Genomic DNA, 18,256 nt, shown 5'->3' with positions numbered 1-18,256 from the left:
GCTTACCTTCCAGGCATGCAGAGCACCATGGCCAATGATCTGAGCAGACATTTCTCCCACGATTACGAGTGGGAACTGGACCCTCAGATCCTCAAACAGAGATTCCTGACCTGGGGTTTACAGAAGCAGACATCTTTGCAATTACCACCAACAGAAAGTGCAAGAAATTCTGCTTGAGAGGAGGACTGGGCCATCAGTCGTTGGGAGACACCTTTCTCATTCCTTGGGCCTACTCTATACATCTCTGACACCGTTGATTCAGAGGGTGTTGAACAAGATCAAACGAGACAAAGCCAGAGTCAGTCTAGTTGCACCAGCTGAGCTGAGGCAGGTCTGGTACCCTTCCATGACTCACTTCACTTCCTGTCCAGCATTGCAGCTTCCAGCCATGTCCTATGTGCTGTCCCAGGACTCCAGTCGGACTCTCCATCCCAACCTGGCCATCTGCTGGCTCCGAGCTTGGTTCCTCAGTGGTTTTTGGGGATAGAGGTTTCCCGTTCGACAGAGATCCAACAGGTCCTATTAGAAACATCAGAAAGATCTCTATTAGAAATACCTTCAGAAATGGACCTTGTTCCTTCTTCCCTCTCCCCTGTTTTTGGTTATCTATTGGATTTAAAGTATTCAGCTCTTTCTGTGAGTTCCGTCAGAGTTCATTCATCAGCTACGACAGCCTTCCGTTCCCCTGTGCAGGGATTCATTCAGGCTTTGCTCATCCCACGACAGCAAAATTCATCAAGGAATTGGTTAACCTTTTCCCGCAGAGCCTGCTCCCGTATGGGATTTGAACTGTCTCATGAAATCTCCCTTTGAGCTGCTCACTAAGTGCTCTCTTGTGCACTTACCTACGAAAGTGGCATTCTTAGAGGCAGCATTGGGGAATTAGGAGCATTGGGGAATTAGCACTGGGGAATTAGGAGCATTGATGGCTGATTTCCCTCCCCCCTTCCCTGTTTTCTTCAAGGATAAGGTTTTGTTAGGCCTACATCCCAAGTTCATACCTAAAATATCTTCTGATTCGCTCATTAACCAAGTTATCCACCTTCCTGTGTTTTCCCCAGAACCATGCCAGACTAGAGAGGAAGCTGCCCTCCACAGCTTGGAAGTTAGAGGGGCGTTAGCTTCTATTTATACAGAACCAAGCCATTTAGACAGTCTCCTAGACTGTTCATCTCAGTTGTGGACAGATCCAAAGGATCCACAGTCTCCCCCCAGAGACTTTCAAAGTGGGTTTCCAGTTACATTCGTGCTCGTTACCAGGCTGCTAATGGTCAGCCCCCTTCGAGAAGAATAGCCCATTCTCCAGCCTGCCTCCATGGCACTCTTAAAAATGCAGCCATTGCTGAAATTTGCAGAGTGACAACCGAGGCCTCGGTGCACACTTTTCCCAAACGCTGCGCCCTGGTACATGCCTCTAGGTCAGAGGCAGCTCCACAGTTCCCTCCTCCTTCAGGGGCTACTGCAGGAGCCGGACATGCCGGACATGCGACATGAACCACAATTCCATCTATTTCAAATGGCAGAGGGAAATTTGGGAGGTGGGATTGAGATGGAAGTAGGGTTGCCAACTGTCTAATCCCACAAACCCAAACACCCTTGCCCCGCCTCTTCCTGAGGCCCCGCCCCTTCTTTGAGGTGCCCCCTCTCACTCCATCCCCCCTTCCTCCGTTGCTCGCTCTCTTCCACCCTCACTCACTTTCACTGGGCTGGGGCAGGGGGTTGGGGTGTGGGAGGTGGTGCAGGCTTTGGGCTGGGGCTGAGGGATTCAGAGTGTGGAAGGGGGCTGCGGGCTGAGCCTGGGGCAGGAGGTTGGGGTGCAGAAGGGGGTGCGGGCTCTGGAAGGGAGTTTGGGTTTGGGAGGGGGCCCAGGGCTGGGGCAGGGGGTTGGGATGCAGGCTCCAGCCGGGCGGCACTTACCTCGGGCCGCTCCCGGAAGTACCCGGCATGTCCGGCTCCTAGACTGCTCCGCGTGCTGCCCCTGCCTGCAGGTACCTCCCCCGCAGCTCCCATTGGCTGCAATTCCCAGCCAATGGGAGCTGCAGAGTCAGCACTTAGGGTGGGGGGAAGCATGTAGAGACCCTCCCTGGCTGCCTCTCTGCCTAGAAGCTAGAAGGACTTGTCAGCTGCCTTTGGGAGCGGTGCAGAGCCAGGGCAGGTAGGGAGCCTGCCTTAGCCCCGCTGCACTGCCAGACTTTTAGTAGCCTAAAATCTCCCGGATTGGCATCAGTAGCCTCTGGGAGATCGAGCCCGATTCCAGGAGACTCCCGGCCAATCCGGGAGGGTTGGCAACCCTAGATGGAAGCTGGGAAGGCCGTCAGGGTCAGCACTTGTAAAAAGGTGCCCTTGCATTTTTAATGGCCATAAAAGGCCAAGGCAACAGTTTCGTATCTCAAAAACCAATAGCCTCATCCACATGGTGACCTCTAACAGCCCTCTCTTAGGGCACTGACTACTTCCCATGTTACCAAAGCTGTTTCCTGTAGCATCCAGGTGTGCCGGCAAAGTCTCCCATCCACAGCCAGGCCAGACTGTTCCCTGTTTAGCATGTTAAAGCCCAAGCTCACAGCCCAAGATAGCCGTCACAGCATGCTGAGTGAGCCCCCTCCCTAGGCTCACCCCTCCCATTTTTCTAGGCTTGAAAAGTTTCAACAAGGCCAGGGCGTGTCATCCCATCCTGCCGCCTCCCACTCTTCAGGCACCATGCCAGGACAGAGCCACAAAGTCAGGATGACAAGAGACAGTGTTTTTTTCCCCAAATGAACCTAACGCAAGTGGTGGGAACACAGACGCAGCTGCGAGGGGAACCCCGAGTGCTCTAGAAAACACGGATGGGCCTTCACGCGAGTGACCGCTGACAGGATGGATTTCACCCACTGCATCTTGGCTTTCTCTTTAGCCATTGGCTGTGTGCGGTGTTCCCTCGGGGCGGAACGAATGGATCGGTGGTTTGTTTCCCCACAGGTGACTTTGAGCAGGCCAACGAGGAGCTGAGGGCCATTATCAAGAAGATCTGGAAGAGAACTAGCATGAAACTCCTGGACCAGGTCATTCCACCAATTGGAGGTGCGTCTTTGCCATGCTCCCTGGCTTATTTCTCCCCGGCACCCTCTGCCTGCCCCCTCCGCTGCCCCACACCGCTCGGACGGGGGCTGGGTATAGCCACTGGGCAGTGTTAATGGCCTCACTTGGCTTTCTCCCCTCCAGAGGATGAGGTGACCGTGGGCAAGTTCTACGCGACCTTCCTCATCCAGGAGCACTTTAGGAAGTTCATGAAGTGCCAGGAGGAGTATTATGGGTATCGGCCCAAAAAGAACACCATTGCTATCCAGGTCAGTGCAAACAGGTCTGGGGATCCCAGCCGCTCCTCTTGCCTGGATAAAGCAGCCAGCTTGTCCCTCCTGCACAAGGGCAGGGCAGGGCTCAGGGGGCAGAATTGCCTAGTGGATAGAGACCCGGGCTCGGCCACCAGCACCGCTGGGCAAGTCATTTCCCCTCTCTGTGCCTCAGTTCCCCCAGCTGTAAAATTGGGATAGGGACACTGACCTCTGTGGTAAAGCACATTGGGATCTCCTTGTGAAAAGTGCTTCACAAGAGCTAGGTGGTGGTGTTGTTATATGCTGGGCAAGGTGGGAAGCAGGCCTAAGTATTTGAAGGTGTCGGTACGAGGCTGGCAGAGGAATTCTCGAGGACGGCCGGAGAGGAAGCACTGGGACGGAGCTGAACAAAGGGAAATGGAGACAGGGGAACAGTCTGTGGGTGGAAGCTCTGTCCCTTAGAACACTGGAAATGGGGCTGCACAAAGGGTACGTTGCATGGGAGAACCCGTGGATGACCCCAAACAGGTCTCAGTGTGTAAGTGAGGGGACCTCATGTTAAGAGGAACAGTCCTGAAATGGAGGAGGCTGGCCCGGCCTAAGGGAGTGCTTGGAGGCTGCCTCCTCGGGGCCTGGCAGTTGGTCTCTGCTGCACACAGCTTGGACTGGGGCCTTGACTGAGCTCTGGGCTTTCAAGGGCTTCCCATGATGGAATCTCAGAGCTGGTGCCCCCACACCACCCTTCCTGCAGCCCTGCTCCTTCCACGAGAGCCCAGGCTCAGTCTCTACTGAGGCAGCGCGCTCTAGAGGAGTAAGCACAGTGGTGAGCAGCAGGACTCCTGGGTTCTTTCCCCGCTCTGCCACTGACTCGTGTAGCCATGGGCAAGTCACTTCCCTCCTGTCTGCCTTGGTTTCTCCACCCATGAAATGGGGACAAAGAGGCAGGGACAAGGGGAAGGTCTGAGGCTCATGTCGCTCCCTGCCCCCCCTTCTGGCTGATGGAATGAACAGCCCCACGCAAGAGTTTCAAACTGGAGTCCAGTCTCCCTGCATCAGAGGTTCTGGGGGGCATGTCCCGAGCACAGAGGACTCCTCCCCTGGGGAGAGGTGGGCATTTCTCTTGTCCAACCTGGAATGCAGCCATGTCTCGGGGTTCCCATGGCCTCCCTGCGGGGTGTAGGATCATCTGTCCCTGGGTATCAAATCCAATTCCAACATGTGCAAGGTGAGATGTGCCAGCCCCCATGGCCCTGCGAGAGGGGCAGAGATGCCGCTGCCCTAGAGAGACACCCCCCACCCCACGGCTCAGCCCGTTTACCCTCCTCCAGCCCCATTGTGTGAAGTCCCCCTTTCCTCCACACCCAGTGCACAGAGCTAGCGCCGTGGGAGAGGCTGCTGAACCAGCAGGCACCAGAGCGCCCCCTCTGGGAAGTAGGCAGGGCAGCCTGGGCTCGGTGAAGGCAGTTGCGGGGCCGGGGCTGAGGGTTCGGGGAAGGAAGCTGGACCTGCCAGCTTTCCTCACCGGGCTTTGCTGAGCCTCCCTCTCCCCTTGCCCGGTGAGGAAAAGCTCGCCCTGCCACCAGCAGCCCCGTGAGCGACCTCCCCATCTCTGTCCATCCCACCAGGCCGGTCTGAGAAGCATCGAAGAGGAAGCTGTGCCCGAGATACACCGAGCGATCTCTGGGGACCTGACTGCCGAGGAGGAGCTGGAGAGGGCCATGATGGAGGCAGCGATTGAGGAAGGGATATACAGGGTGAGCACAGTGGGAGGTACCACCCTCTAACCCCACACATACCAGCCCCACCGTCTGTGTCCCATGCGGAGCCTAGCACACTGAGAGGTGACTGCTGCAGACAGGGAGGGGCCAGCCAGCAGGTGCCAGGGGTGAGTGATGATGCCCGAGATCATAGTCATATTGTCATGGCCGCTTGGTGCCAAACGCTTGGGCAGGACCCAGCTCTGTGTGAGCACGTGAGTTGGCTGGGGGGCACAAAGCCACTAGCACGGGAGATGCCACAGTCCGTGGAGATGGGCCTGATCACAGAGGAGAGTGTCAGTCACAGGAAACCACATCACCGACTGGCTAAGTGGGTCCTGGGTCACCGTCTCCTCTGTTCCCAGGCGTTAGGGTGGGCAAAGTTTTTGGCCCGAGGGCCACATCTGGGTATAGAATTGTATGGCAGGCCCTGAATGCTCACGAAATTGGGGTTGGGGTGCGGGACGAGGTGAGGGCTCTGGCTGGGGGTGCGGGCTCTGGGGTGGGGCCAGAAATGAGGAGTTCAGGGTGTGGGAGGGGGCTCCGGGCTGGGTCGGGGGGGTAGGGTGCAGGGGGCGTTGAGAGCTCCGGCTGGGGGTGTGGGCTCTGGGGTGGGGCTGGGAATGAGGGGTTTGGGGTGTAGGAGGGTGCTCTGGGCTGGGACCGAGGGGCTCGGAGCGTGGAAAGGGTATCAGGGCTGGGGCAGGGGGTTGGGGCATGGAGGGGGGGCTTAGGGGTGCAGGCTCCAGGCGGCACTTACCTCAAGCGGCTCCCAGAAGCAGCGGCATGTCCCCCCTCTGGCTCCTATGTGGAGGCACGACCAGCCCCATCCGCAGGCGCCGCCCCTGCAGCTCCCATTGTCCGTGGTTCCCGACCAATGGTTGCTGCGGGGGCAGTGCTTGGGGCAGAAGCAGTGTGCAGAGCGGAGTCCCCTGGCTGCCCCTACGCATAGGAGCGGGGACATGCTGCTGCTTCCAGGAGCCGCGTGGAGCGTCCCCTGACCCTGCTCCCTGGCTGGAGCGGGGCAAGCCCCAGATCCCGCTCCCCGGCGGGAACTTGAGGGCCGGATTAAAGCGGCTGGTGGGCCAGATCCGGCCTGCAGGCCATAGTTTGCCCACCCCTGTGTTAGGTGGAGCTGTGGGCTGGTGACCTGAGCTTGGGGATCTCTGGGTTCTAATCCCAGCACTGGTGTTATCTCCCTGGCTGTCCCTTCCCCTCCCCTGTACAATGGGGATAATGGTACTGACCCCCCCGGACTGCAGAGCGGGATATTAACCAGTTAACGTGATGGAAGAGTGCTCGTTCCTGGGATGGACTGGCTAGTGTGTATTGGCACCTCTGCCAGGTGCACAACTATGTGTCACAGACCGAACACTGCTGACAGAGATTCCCTCTGCACTCACTATGCTGGGAGCTTCCAATTGGCTGTGGTGTAATAACCATGGCAACCCAGGTTGCCAGCAGTCTGTGACAGTGTCCTGCCCAGTCTCACTCCTCAGGGAATCCCTCGCGTTCAGAGCTGCCTGTGAGTATGGGAGGGTTTATCTGGTAGGAGAGGCAGTGCTACCTAGTGGATGGGCTGGGACTGGGCTGCAACTCAGGAGACCTGGGTTCTATTCCCAGCTCTGCCATGGACCTACTGGGTAACCTAAGGCAAGTCACTTCCCTGCTCTGTGCCTCAGTTTCCCCCACTGTGAAGTGAGGAGCTGACCCCCCTATTTATAAAGTGCTTTGAGAACAGCTCTGTAAGAACTGGGACTGTTATTACTGCTGCCCTGCTGTGCATGATCTTAAATTCAGCCACCATGACTGGTCTTTGCTGGCTCACCATGGGTCCAAACCCATCCGGACCGTCGGGCAGCATGTGCCTCGGGCAGCATGTGCCACAGGCAGGGAAGCCTCGAGAAGCACCACTGTCAAGGCCCGCTCTGACCTCTCCCCTCTTGGTTCCAGAGGACGGGTGGCTTGTTCGGGCATGTTGACTCCTTCATGGAGCGGAACAGCCCCCTGCAGCCCCACGTGACCAGCCAGAGACCCCTGCAGTTCACCGAAGTGGGGAGTGAATATTTGGACTCCCGTCTTCCTCGATGACTTCCCCCCGGACAGGAACACCAACAGCAACACAGCCACACGGTAATGCTCGGCAGCCGGAGACAGCCCCCCAGGGCGCGTGGCAGCGGGGGCTACAAGGCAATGTGCTGTCTGTATAAACGGCGCAGTCTCCATAAGAGAGGAATCTGACTGCGCGGCTGCTGTGACTTAGGGAGCAGGGGGAAGCTTGGCGCTCGGGGACTGTGAGCCCGGGTGCAGCCGTGGGTGCTTGTGCGTGCGTGCACATGTGAGTGTGCACCCGTGCATATGTTTACTCTTGTGTGGGTCGGGCCAGACACTGGCCACCTTACTCCCCTTTAACCATGGGAGGGTGCAGTTTCTGCCTTCAGGTCTCAGGCAAAAACAGATGCCTGCATTGCCCAGGTCTCATTTACAGAGCATGGCACACGCCTCCCCATGGCCAGGCAGCTTCACCCCTTCACCAGTGGTTCTCAACCTATTTATCATTGTGGCCCACAAAGTGTTACCTGGGCCACAGGCTAAGAACCACAGGGCCCCCCATCTAACCCCCCCACAAACCCCTATGCTCAGTGCCCTCCGCCCACAGACCCCTCCACAGAGTGGGGGCAGAAGCGGAGAATTGGATGTGGGGTGTGGGGCAGGGACCCCAACCTGGACGCTGCTGTGCGGGGACCCCTAACCCCGACCCCCGGCTGGGAGGCAGCCAGGACCCTGACTCCAGACCCTGCCAGGACCCCACTGTACAGGGCCCAGCAGCAGCCGTCTGCCTGGACCCTGCCACGCGGTAGCTAGTTGCCTGGTCCCAGGGCCCGCCTTGCGGCCTCTGTCACACAGCTGAGCGGGCTGCAGCTGTGTACTAATTGGGCCGCATGCGGCCCACGGGCCTAGGGTGACCAGACAGCAAGTGTGAAAAATCGGGACGGGGGGTGGGGGGTAATAGGAGCCTATATAAGAAAGAGACCCAAAAATCGGGACTGTCCCTATAAAATCGGGACATCTGGTCACCCTACGCGGGCCACGGGTTGAGAACCGCTGTTCTACACTGTGCTTCCCATAGGGCACACGCGGGGTTAAGGAGAATACAGCGCCTCTTAAAAAAAGTGGGAGCACAGTCAGGGCCAGCTCCAGGGTTTTGGCCGCCCCAAGCAGCCAAACAAAAAACAAAACAAAAAAGCCGCGATCGCAATCTGCGGTGGCAATTCGGCGGGAGGTCCTTCGCTCCGAGCAGGAGTGAGGGACCGTCCACCGAATTGCCGCCGAACAGCTGGACGTGCCGCCCCTCTCCGAAGTGGCCGCCCCAAGCACCTGCTTGGTAAGCTGGTGCCTGGAGCCGGCCCTGAGCACAGTGCCTTTGAAAGCGACTATCCCAGTACAGCCGGTGCAGATCCTGTTTACACCAGCAGATGTCAGACTAATCCCAGCAACAGGCACGGTGCAGCTGCCAGGCTGTTTTACCCCAGAGGAAGATCTGACCCCAGATTATTGGTGGGGCACTTTAGAGTCTCGAACAGAGCAGAGAGCGATTTAGAGCAGCAGCGAGCAGAGCCACTCTGACACCGGGGGCGGCTCAGCCCCACTGCGAATCGGGCCGCGTGATTTCAGGCGCCCAGGCTAAAGCTCTGGTCACAGACTAGTTCTGTGCGCAGATGTACAGCTTTTGTGAAGCCCCGGACAGCTGTAGGTGCAATGAATGGCGCCTGCTGGCAGACTGCCCCTCCAAGGCTGCCCCTGTGACTGTTATCCATATGGACGCTGCAAGGACCTTGGGCTGGCCCCAGGGCTGGCATAAGCAGCGTGACTCCTTTGGCCTGAGCCCAGTTGTGCCCATCTGCATGTGGCTTTCGGTTTCCCAAACACTTCTTCGCTCCCTCTGGCCCTGGCAGTGATGTTCTGTAGTTAGACAGCTCCAGAGAGTGCAGAAAAGACACAGCCACTGCCCAGAGCGCTTGTAATTGAAGCATGACATGCCCCTGGCAGGGTCATCAGCAGGGGTTGGTTGAGGAGGCGAAGCTCGGATCTGAACGCATCAGCTGCTACTGCTTTAAGGCCTGTAGTTCAGCAGCAGCAGACCCAGGAATATCTTCGCATGGTCCAGGCAGCAGGGGGCGATAGACTGCAGCGTTGTGCTAGCCCGGGGCCCGGACACCTGGACAAAACAACACAGGAGGGACAGAAACAGGAGGGCGGCGAAATGCGGGGACAAGGGTTACCCCACAAACATAACTAGGTTGCCCTCATGAGTCCTTCCGCTATCCGTCCTGGTGGGTGCTCCACCATAGGATGTGTGCGCCCTGGACTGGAGCCTGCGACGTCGTGCTGGTGGGCCTGCGCCGGCTCCGAGCAACGGGATACAGGGAGGCGAGAGCCCACCGCCACTCAGTTCCTTCTCAGCCGCCTGTGGCTCGAGACCGAGTTTTCGGCGGGTAGCTGTGTTCTGCTTCCCGCCTTTCTCTCACCTCGGGAAAGACTTTTCTCGCGTATTTTCGTTTCTCATTTGTTTTCCTGCCCTATATTTTATTTTCATTTGTATTTCATCTGGCACGTTTCTGTGCTCTGGGAGAGGGGGTTCCCCATCTACTCCTGCACCTTTCTTTGTGCCGATCAATCTGTTGTGCCTAACACCCCAGGGGCTAAGCCCTGCCAGACTTGCCACAGGTCTTTCCCCCGCAGTGACGGACATTGGAGTTGCCTACAGTGTTTGGGGAACTCCCCCATCCCCTCAAAGTGTGTGATCTGTCTGGGATTTGGGGGCAGGCCCCAAAATGACAGGGAGACGAGACTAGCAGTCCTGTTAATGGGACATGCTCTAGCTCTGGAGAGGTCCGCTTCCCCCCAGGCATTAGCACTGGCTCCTTCAGGCATCAGCCCAGCCTCAGCTGGGACCACGGAGACAAAGCCTTTGAAGAGGAGAAAGCACTCCTTCCCATCCAGAGACAGGGAGAAAAGGGGTAGGTCACCTCATAAGACCCACTCTCAGGAGCCCTCGTGTCCATTAAGGGTTACCGTAGAGGCTCCGACTGAGTCCGGTATCGAGGTGTCGGTACCATGTACCTGATCCTCCGTGGCACCATGATCCGCATGGGGCTACCGCACATCCCTTGGCATCGGCTTCTGACCCCAGCTCTGAAGTGATACAGGACCCTGCATCCGCCTCAGTACTGCAGCAGTCTCCATCTCAAGGTCCACATTTTCACCTCTGGCTGTCAGCGGCTGTCAGTGCCCTCCAGCTCCTTCCAGGTTTCAGTTATCTGAAGATCTCATCATTTCGGATGAGCCTGACGCCATTGCTATGGGATCCGTCAGAGCCTCCTCACCGGTACAGCCCAGGCACCTGCAGGCCAAAACCCACCCAAGCCTCCAGCAGTCAGCATCCGCCACATTACCTGAGCCATCACGTAGCCTCTCAGGTCTCGGTACAGGAATCCTTCCTGGTGCCATACCATCCGGCTGCCAAGGGTCCCTGTACCAAGGAGGACCCTAGAGAACCCGCCAGGTCTCACAGACCCAGAGACGATAACTGTCATTGGGGACACTCTCCCTGTTCCTCCCCCCCATCAATGGGAGTCCTGGGGGCCATTTTGGTGACCAGTTCCACAGGATGCCAAGAAGAGATTACAGGCACCCACTGGTCCCATGCCATCCATGGCAAGCAGCTGTCCCTCTCCCAGTACCATGCACGTCTTCGGTACCGGACAATACACAGCAGGAGTCAGAGCCTCCACCTGAGGAGGTCTCACCTCCTTCAGCTGAGTCCTCTTCATCTGTGGCCGAGGCGGTAACGCCACCCCAGCCCTCCTCTGCCGATGAGTTCGAAACATTCCAGGAGCTCATGAAGAGGCTGGCAGACTCTCTCCAAATCCCGCTAGAGGAAGTCCAGGAGTCATAACATTCTTTGGTGAATATCAATCCCCAAGGAAAGATTGCTCCGCCCGTTAATGAGGCATTGCTATCCCCAGCACAATTCCACCCACCTGAGAGAGATCTGATAAGAAGTACTACATCCCACCAAAGGGGAGGGAGCACTTCTTTTCCCACCCTCACACTAATTCCTTAGCAGCCAATGAAAGGAGCCGTCAGACTCGATCTAGACCCTCTCCAATAGACAATGAATCCAAGAGACTGGACGTATGGGGCAGAAAGCAACTCACCAGCTGCTCTTCAATTCCATAGTGGCAATTTCGGGCCTGGGTGGTGAAATGGGACTTTACCACATACTCAGAACGTACACACTTCATTGAACATCTGCCACAAGACCAAAGAGACCGGTTTCAGTCCAGTGTTGTGGAGGTCCCATCCTTCCTCCTCCTGGGGCCAATCAAGCTGGTTCCAACAGCATCCATCAGGAAAGGATTCTATTCCAACTACTTCCTAGTTCCCACGAGAGACGGAGGCGGGAGGCCGATTCTTGACCTCAGAAACTTGAGCAACTAAGTTCTAGCACAACAGTTCAGCATGGTGACACTCGTTCCCATTCTCCCATTGTTGGATCCAGGACACGGGCTCGTCGCCCACGACCTACAGGACGCCCATCACCACAAGTGTTTGCTTTGCTTTGTAATTGGACCACGATCAACATCAAGTTCTCCCCTCCGGACTCTCCACGGTGCCGAGGGTGTTTACGAAGTTCCTCTTGGCAGTAGTAGCTGGTCTCTGTCAATGGGGGATCTTGGTATTCCCATATTTGGACACCTGGTTGATCAGGGGTTGATCACTCCAAGAGGTCCAACCAGCCATGGCCAAGGCGTTAACTAGGACTTCGCATCAATCACAAAAAATTGATACTAACTCCAGTGTAAAGGATAAACTGCATAGGAGCCACTCGAGCCCACAACAGCAAGAGCCTATCTATTCTGGGAGACATCTTCCACCCTACCTGGCCTAATCTCGGTGCTACAGTTCAGCCCATAAACAATCATGAGGGCTCGTCTTCCACTCTTGGGACATACATCCTCCTGCATGTTCATGACTTCCTATGTGAGACTCCATCTCAGATGTCTCCAGGATGTGGTTTAGAACAGTAAATATCCCAGACAGACACCACCTGTCCAAAGGGGTCACGGTGCCTCAGAAGGTGTTGGATTCCCTTACATGACAGAAAGACCCACATAGGGTCGGTGTGGGAACCCCATTCTTGCATCGCACACCATCAAAGATCCTCATGACAGATACGTCCTCTCTGAACCCCAGGGCCTGGCTCCCGAATGGTTCTCTCGACCATGGAGTTAACTCATTTGGCTGCAGTTTAGTCAGTTCGTTTGGCAGATGGCCCACTACCGGCAAGACTTATCTCCGGAATAGAAACACTTTCACTCTTGATGCTCTCTTTCTTCTTCCCAAGCCCTAGAAGTTTCCCTTTCCAAAATACTTGACCGCCAGCTGGAATTAAAGATACAGGGTCTCTCCGTGAGCTTTGTTAGAGTGCAGGTGGCTGCTCTCACAGTTTTCCAGTCACCCATCCAGGGCTTCTCGGTTTTTGCCCACCCTGTCACAGCCAGATTCCTCCAGGCTCTATACAATTGGTTTCCTCCTGTTTGGGACCCAGTGGGACCTCAACCTGCTTCTTAATGCTCCAAGGAAAGTCTCCTTTGAACCAACGACCACCTGCTCTCTCCTCCATATCGCCTTCAAAATTTCATTCCTGGGCGCCATTACTTCAGCAAGACGAATTGGAGAGCGGGGGGCACTCCTGGCTGACACACCATATCCCACCCTTTCATAGGGACAAGGTTCTACTGTGTCCCCAGCCCTATTTTCTTCCTAAGGTCTCCTTGGAAGATCACATTAACCAGGAGATTCGCCTGCCAGTGTTCTACCCACATCCTTAGGCCTCCAGAGAGGTCTCAAGCCTTCATTCGCTGGATGTTCGACGGGCCCTTGCCTTCTCTGTGGACAGGACTAGGTCCTTGAGGGCCTCTCCCAGGCTACTTGTGTTGCTAACAGAATGAATGAAGGGCCAACCTGTTCCTAGTCCATACAGGGGTTGTCTGTGTGTTGCAGGTTGTATTTTAACCTGTTATGACAGAATGGGGGTGCGTCCCCCCCGCCCCCCACGGTGACAGCACATTCCACTGGAACTCAGTCCACATCCAGTACGTTCCCATAGCAGAAATCTGCAGGACTGCGACTGGTCTTCTGCCAGCCCTGTGCCAAGCATGTGCCATGTCCCCTGCTTCCAGAGAGGACGCTGCCTTTGGTGATATCGTTCTCCGAACAGTCCTTGACTCACCTCTGTGGCATGCCCCTCCTCTCTGAGTTACTGCTCTGGAGTGCCCTGCAGTGGGGCGCCACAGGGACATACGCTCGACGAAGAAGGGACGGTGACTTACCTTACATAACTTGAGTTCTTCGAGATGCTTTGTTCCTATGGGTGCTCCACCTTCCCGGCCTCCTTCCCCTCCGCTGCAGATACGTCGCCCCGTTTCCCTCCTTCAGAGTACAAGGTGTGACTGTGCAGGCCTGCCAGCACGACTGCCGTCTCCGCATGCACATCCTGTGGTGGAGCACCCATCGGGCCAGAACATCTCAAAGAACCCAGGTTTCAGAGGGGTAGCCGTGTTAGTCTGTGTTCACCCCTGTTGATATTCACCCCTTCTTGTCCTCTGTTGGGAATGGGCCACATCCACCCTAATTGAATTGGCCTCGTTAGCACTGACCCCCCACTTGGTAAGGCAACTCCCATCTTTTCATGTGCTGTATATTTATACCTGCCTACTTTTTTTCACTTCATGCATCTGATGAAGTGGGTTCTAGCCCACGAAAGCTTATGCCCAAATAAATTTGTTAGTCTCTAAGGTGCCAAAAGAACCCAGGGTAAGTCACCTCTCCTTCTTCACACTTAGTGATGCTGTCCTGTCTGTGTCTGTCCCCATTCACCTCATCTATCTATCTATCTATCTATCTATCTATCTATCTATCTATCTATCTATCTATCTATCTATCCCGAGACAGACCCTTCCATCATGTATCCATCCATCTGTCCATCTTACACATCCATCCATCCATCCATCCAGTACCTAGAGTGTCTGTCTGTCCAGTCATTGGTTCTCTCTCTAATACAAGTGGTGTTTGTGCTGTTTTTATTAATATGATTGGGTGGGGGGTGATTATGGCGGGGAGGGGATGAGGCCAGAGGTGCTGAAGAAGAGGATGGAGGAGGGAGGGGATGAGGCCAGAGGTGCTGAAGAAGAGGAGGGAGGGTAGAGGAGGGAGGGGATGAGGCCAGAGGTGCTGAAGAAGAGGAGGGAGGGTAGAGGAGGGAGGGGAGGAGGCCAGAGGTGCTGAAGAAGGGGAGGGAGGGTAGAGGAGGGAGGGGAGGAGACCAGAGGTGCTGAAGAAGGGGATGGAGGGTAGAGGAGGGAGGGGAGGAGGCCAGAGGTGCTGAAGAAGAGGAGGGAGGGGAGAGGAGGGAGGGGAGGAGGCCAGAGGTGCTGAAGAAGGGGAGGGAGGGTAGAGGAGGGAGGGGAGGAGACCAGAGGTGCTGAAGAAGAGGATGGAGGGTAGAGGAGGGAGGGGATGAGGCCAGAGGTGCTGAAGAAGGGGATGGAGGGTAGAGGAGGGAGGGGAGGAGACCAGAGGTGCTGAAGAAGGGGATGGAGGGTAGAGGAGGGAGGGGAGGAGGCCAGAGGTGCTGAAGAAGAGGATGGAGGGTAGAGGAGGGAGGGGATGAGCCCAGAGGTGCTGAAGAAGAGGATGCGGGGTAGAGGAGGGAGCTGTGGTGGACAGAGGGCAGGAGGAAGTTAGGGTCTCGCATGGTGACTGACGCTTGTGAATGGAAGCCCTTGGAGGGGTGGCTGGGTGGTGGTCCCTGCGCCAGCCTGACGCTCTTTCCTGTCCCTGACAGGATGCAGTACGAGGACGAGCTGCGGGGGGAGAGGATGCTGCCGGCATCCTGCCAGCCACAGCCACAGCCACAGCCACACTCTGCCCTGGGTCAGTACCTGCAGCATCGTCGCACCGGGCACTTCCTGGCCTTACTGGGAGGGGTGTCCTGGGGGGGCAGTGTCATGGCCTGGGGAAACTCCCAGCTTGCCAGATGGGCATAGGGTGGGACCCCATGTTTCACCAAGTGGCCTGGAGGATGGACCCTCTTTTGTCAGAGGGTTGGGAGGGAGGCCCCCCTTTTATTGGGGGGACCCCATAAGGCGTGGAAGGGAGGGGCCCCATTTTATGTGGGGGTGGGACTCCATTTTTCACCAAGGCAGCCGGTGAGCCCCCTTGTATCGGGGAGCAGGGGCTGTCTCTTCATGGCCCTAAGGATGAACTAAGCAATAGAAAGAGAAGCCAACACTGGAATTCCCTGCAGCAGCGAATGCAGATAATCTCCTTCCCTGGGGGTGCCAGTTCTGGGGGGGGGGGGGTCCTTTTCCCAGGGCGCCATGGCCCTCAAGGGGAGGTGAAGCAGGAGGCTGAATTTCCTGGGGTGCTGCAGGCCGAGTTCCCCCTCAGCCGGCAGAGACAGGAGGTCGTGGTTCCCAGGAGGGGTCATCCAGGTCTCTGTTTTCCCATCCCCATGTGCAGGCCTCGCCGGGGGCAGGGGCGGGCTGGGTGTAAGGCCGAGGGAAGGCCCGTGCTCCGCTCTTTCCCTGTGAGCGAGGGGCGCATCCAGTTCCCTCTGCCTCTCTCGGGGGGTCGCCGGGGAGGGGGCTGGCCCAGGGCTGGCTGGGGCATGTGCACAGGACCTCTAAGTGCACCAGCTCTGCTTCCCCAGCCCCCGCACTAGTCAGCCCCTTCCCAGCTGGCACCCCCTATGCCTGTATCCCCACTTTGAACTTTAGGGTACAAATGTAGGGGCCTGCATGAAAACTTCTAAGCTTAACTACCAGCTTAGTTCTGGTCCGCTGCCACCATCTTAAGAATTCCCTCCCTGGGAAGCCTTGAGAAACCTTTCACCAATTCCCTGGTGAATACAGATCCAAACTCCTTGGATCTTAAACAAGGAGAAATTGACCCTTCCCCCCTCCTTCCTTTCACCAACTCCTGGTGAATACAGATCCAAACCCCCTTTGGATCTTAAAACAAGGAGAAATCAATCAGGTTCTTAAAAAGAAGGCTTTTAATTAAGCAAAAGGTAAAAATCATCTCTGCAAAATCAGTATGAAAAATAACTTTACAGGGTAATCAAACTTAAAGAGCTCAGAGGAATCCCCTCTGTCTTAGGTTCAAAGTATAGCAAACAAGATAAGCACTCTGGTAAAAGGTACATTTACAAGTTGAGAAAACAAAGTAAATCTAAGACGCCTTGCCTGGCTTTTACTTACAATTTTGAAATAAGAGAGACTTGTTTAGAAAGATGGGGAGAACCTGGATTGATGTCTGGTCCCTCTCAGTCCCAAGAGCGAACAACCCCTTAAACAAAGGACACACACAAAAGCCTTCCGCCCCCCAAGATTTGAAAGTATCTTGTCCCCTTATTGGTCCTTGGGGTCAGGTGTCAGCCAGGTTACCCGAGCTTCTTAACCCTTTACAGGTAAAAGGATTTGGAGTCTCTGGCTAGGAGGGATTCCATAGCACTGTACACAGGAGAGCTGTCACCCTTCCCTTTATAGTTATGACACACCCCCTATGCCTCAGGGCCACAGCAGTGTCCTTCCCGTGGGCTCCCCACGTGACGCCCCCGTTCCCTTCCCCTCAGGCCACAACCGCTCCTTCCGCCTGGAGAAGCGGCAGCGGTGGCTGGACAGGAGGCGTGCAGCCAGTGTCGGCGGATGCCCGGGATTGGAGCTGCAGGTAAATGGTGCTGGGATATCATGTGGCTCATCTGCGGGGGGGGGGGGGGGAGGCTAGTCCCCCTCCCACTTTGGGCTGGCCAAGACAACTATGCACTGGAGGCACTGGGTCCCCCGGGGCCAGCTAGCAGGAGATCCCAGCTTGGCATCTGCCTCGTGCGCTGCGTCCGCCCCAGCCTGGTTGGCCCCTGGGAAGCAGAACGGAGCCTGCACTCCTGGCCTATCCGCAGCAGAGACGCGGCCATGGGGCTGGAGGAAGCTGGGGGTGTCCCGGTGTCCAGCCACAAGCCCCCCGAATGGCTCAGGCGCAAAGACCCTCGTCTCCGGCACCCCTGCCCTCTTCCCAATGGCAACTGGAACTGGAACGGCCCACAGGGCTGGAGCCTCTGCCGGGGCCACCGGTGGCCAGGAGTGGGGATGGGCGTACCAGGGAATGGAGCACTGGGGGGCGGGGGTCGTGCCTTGTTATATCCAGGTAATCACGGCTCCGCTATGTAAGGAGATGAGGCTCTGTAGCCTTGCCCCTTCTCTGCCCATTCCCCTGTCCTCTTCCGCCCTGCGCTCCAGAGGAAAGAAGGCCCCTGGGGCTATGGACGGGGCTGTTGCTAGCCTGGGGGAGTTGGCCATTGACTCTACAAGAGCCAAGTTCAAGTGACTGGGCAGTATCCTGGAGCTCAGAGCTTGGTCCCTGCTCTAGTGCCCAGCCAGGCAGGACTGGCCCTCGGGTTCTGTACCATCGCCAATGATCGCCACCTCTCCTTAAACTAACCGGGGCGCCCGGCTGTTCCCGGAGCTCGGCGGGGAGCAGGGCAGGCACAGGTAGCGCTGTCCAAGTGCCGAGTCATTGCCTCGGAAGAGGCTGCGCTCTTCCTCCAAAGGGGTGCCACCGGGCGGCTAGCGGACGCCACGGTGGGCGAGATGGATCTGAGCTGCTCTGCAAGCCTGGGGGGTGGCCCCTGGGCGATTCCACGGACCAGCCCCCACCTCGCCCACCTGTCGAGGCTGTTGCAGCACGTTCAGTATTGCTCACCCCCCAGGATGTGACTCTTGGCTCCTCCGCCCAGCTGCCCAGAGAGGAGGCTGCTGCCCAGGAGCGGGAGCGGACCTGAGCTCCAAGTGCCAGCTGGATGGCGGCAGTGACATGAACAGGGAGGGAGACGCTGCTGCCTCCACCCCAGCCACCACCTTACTCATCCAGGAGGTAGCAGTGGGGCAGCACCCAGCAGGGGGACTGGCTGGGGTGGGACTGGAGAGACTGTTCCTGGGGGAGCGGTGAAAGGAGGAGAGAGGCCACAGCTCCTGGAGTGGGATGGGGTGAGGCCAGGGGGCGGGGGCAGAGGCAGGATGGGACAGGGGGAGTTGCCAGCCCTGAGCCTACGGATGGGAT

At 57.0% G+C, this 18,256-nt stretch overlaps 1 pseudogene; it reads left to right on the top strand.

Annotated features, from left to right (window-relative positions):
• Window positions 1-18,256, top strand: part of LOC135886967 (voltage-dependent L-type calcium channel subunit alpha-1S-like) — a 55,327-nt pseudogene that overhangs the window by 35,815 nt on the left and 1,256 nt on the right.

Source organism: Emys orbicularis, chromosome 12 (genome assembly GCF_028017835.1).
Source record: "Emys orbicularis isolate rEmyOrb1 chromosome 12, rEmyOrb1.hap1, whole genome shotgun sequence".
Taxonomy (NCBI): Eukaryota; Metazoa; Chordata; order Testudines; family Emydidae; genus Emys; species Emys orbicularis.
The sequence above is the reverse complement of the archived record's forward strand: the minus strand, read 5'-3'. Positions and strand labels throughout refer to the sequence as shown.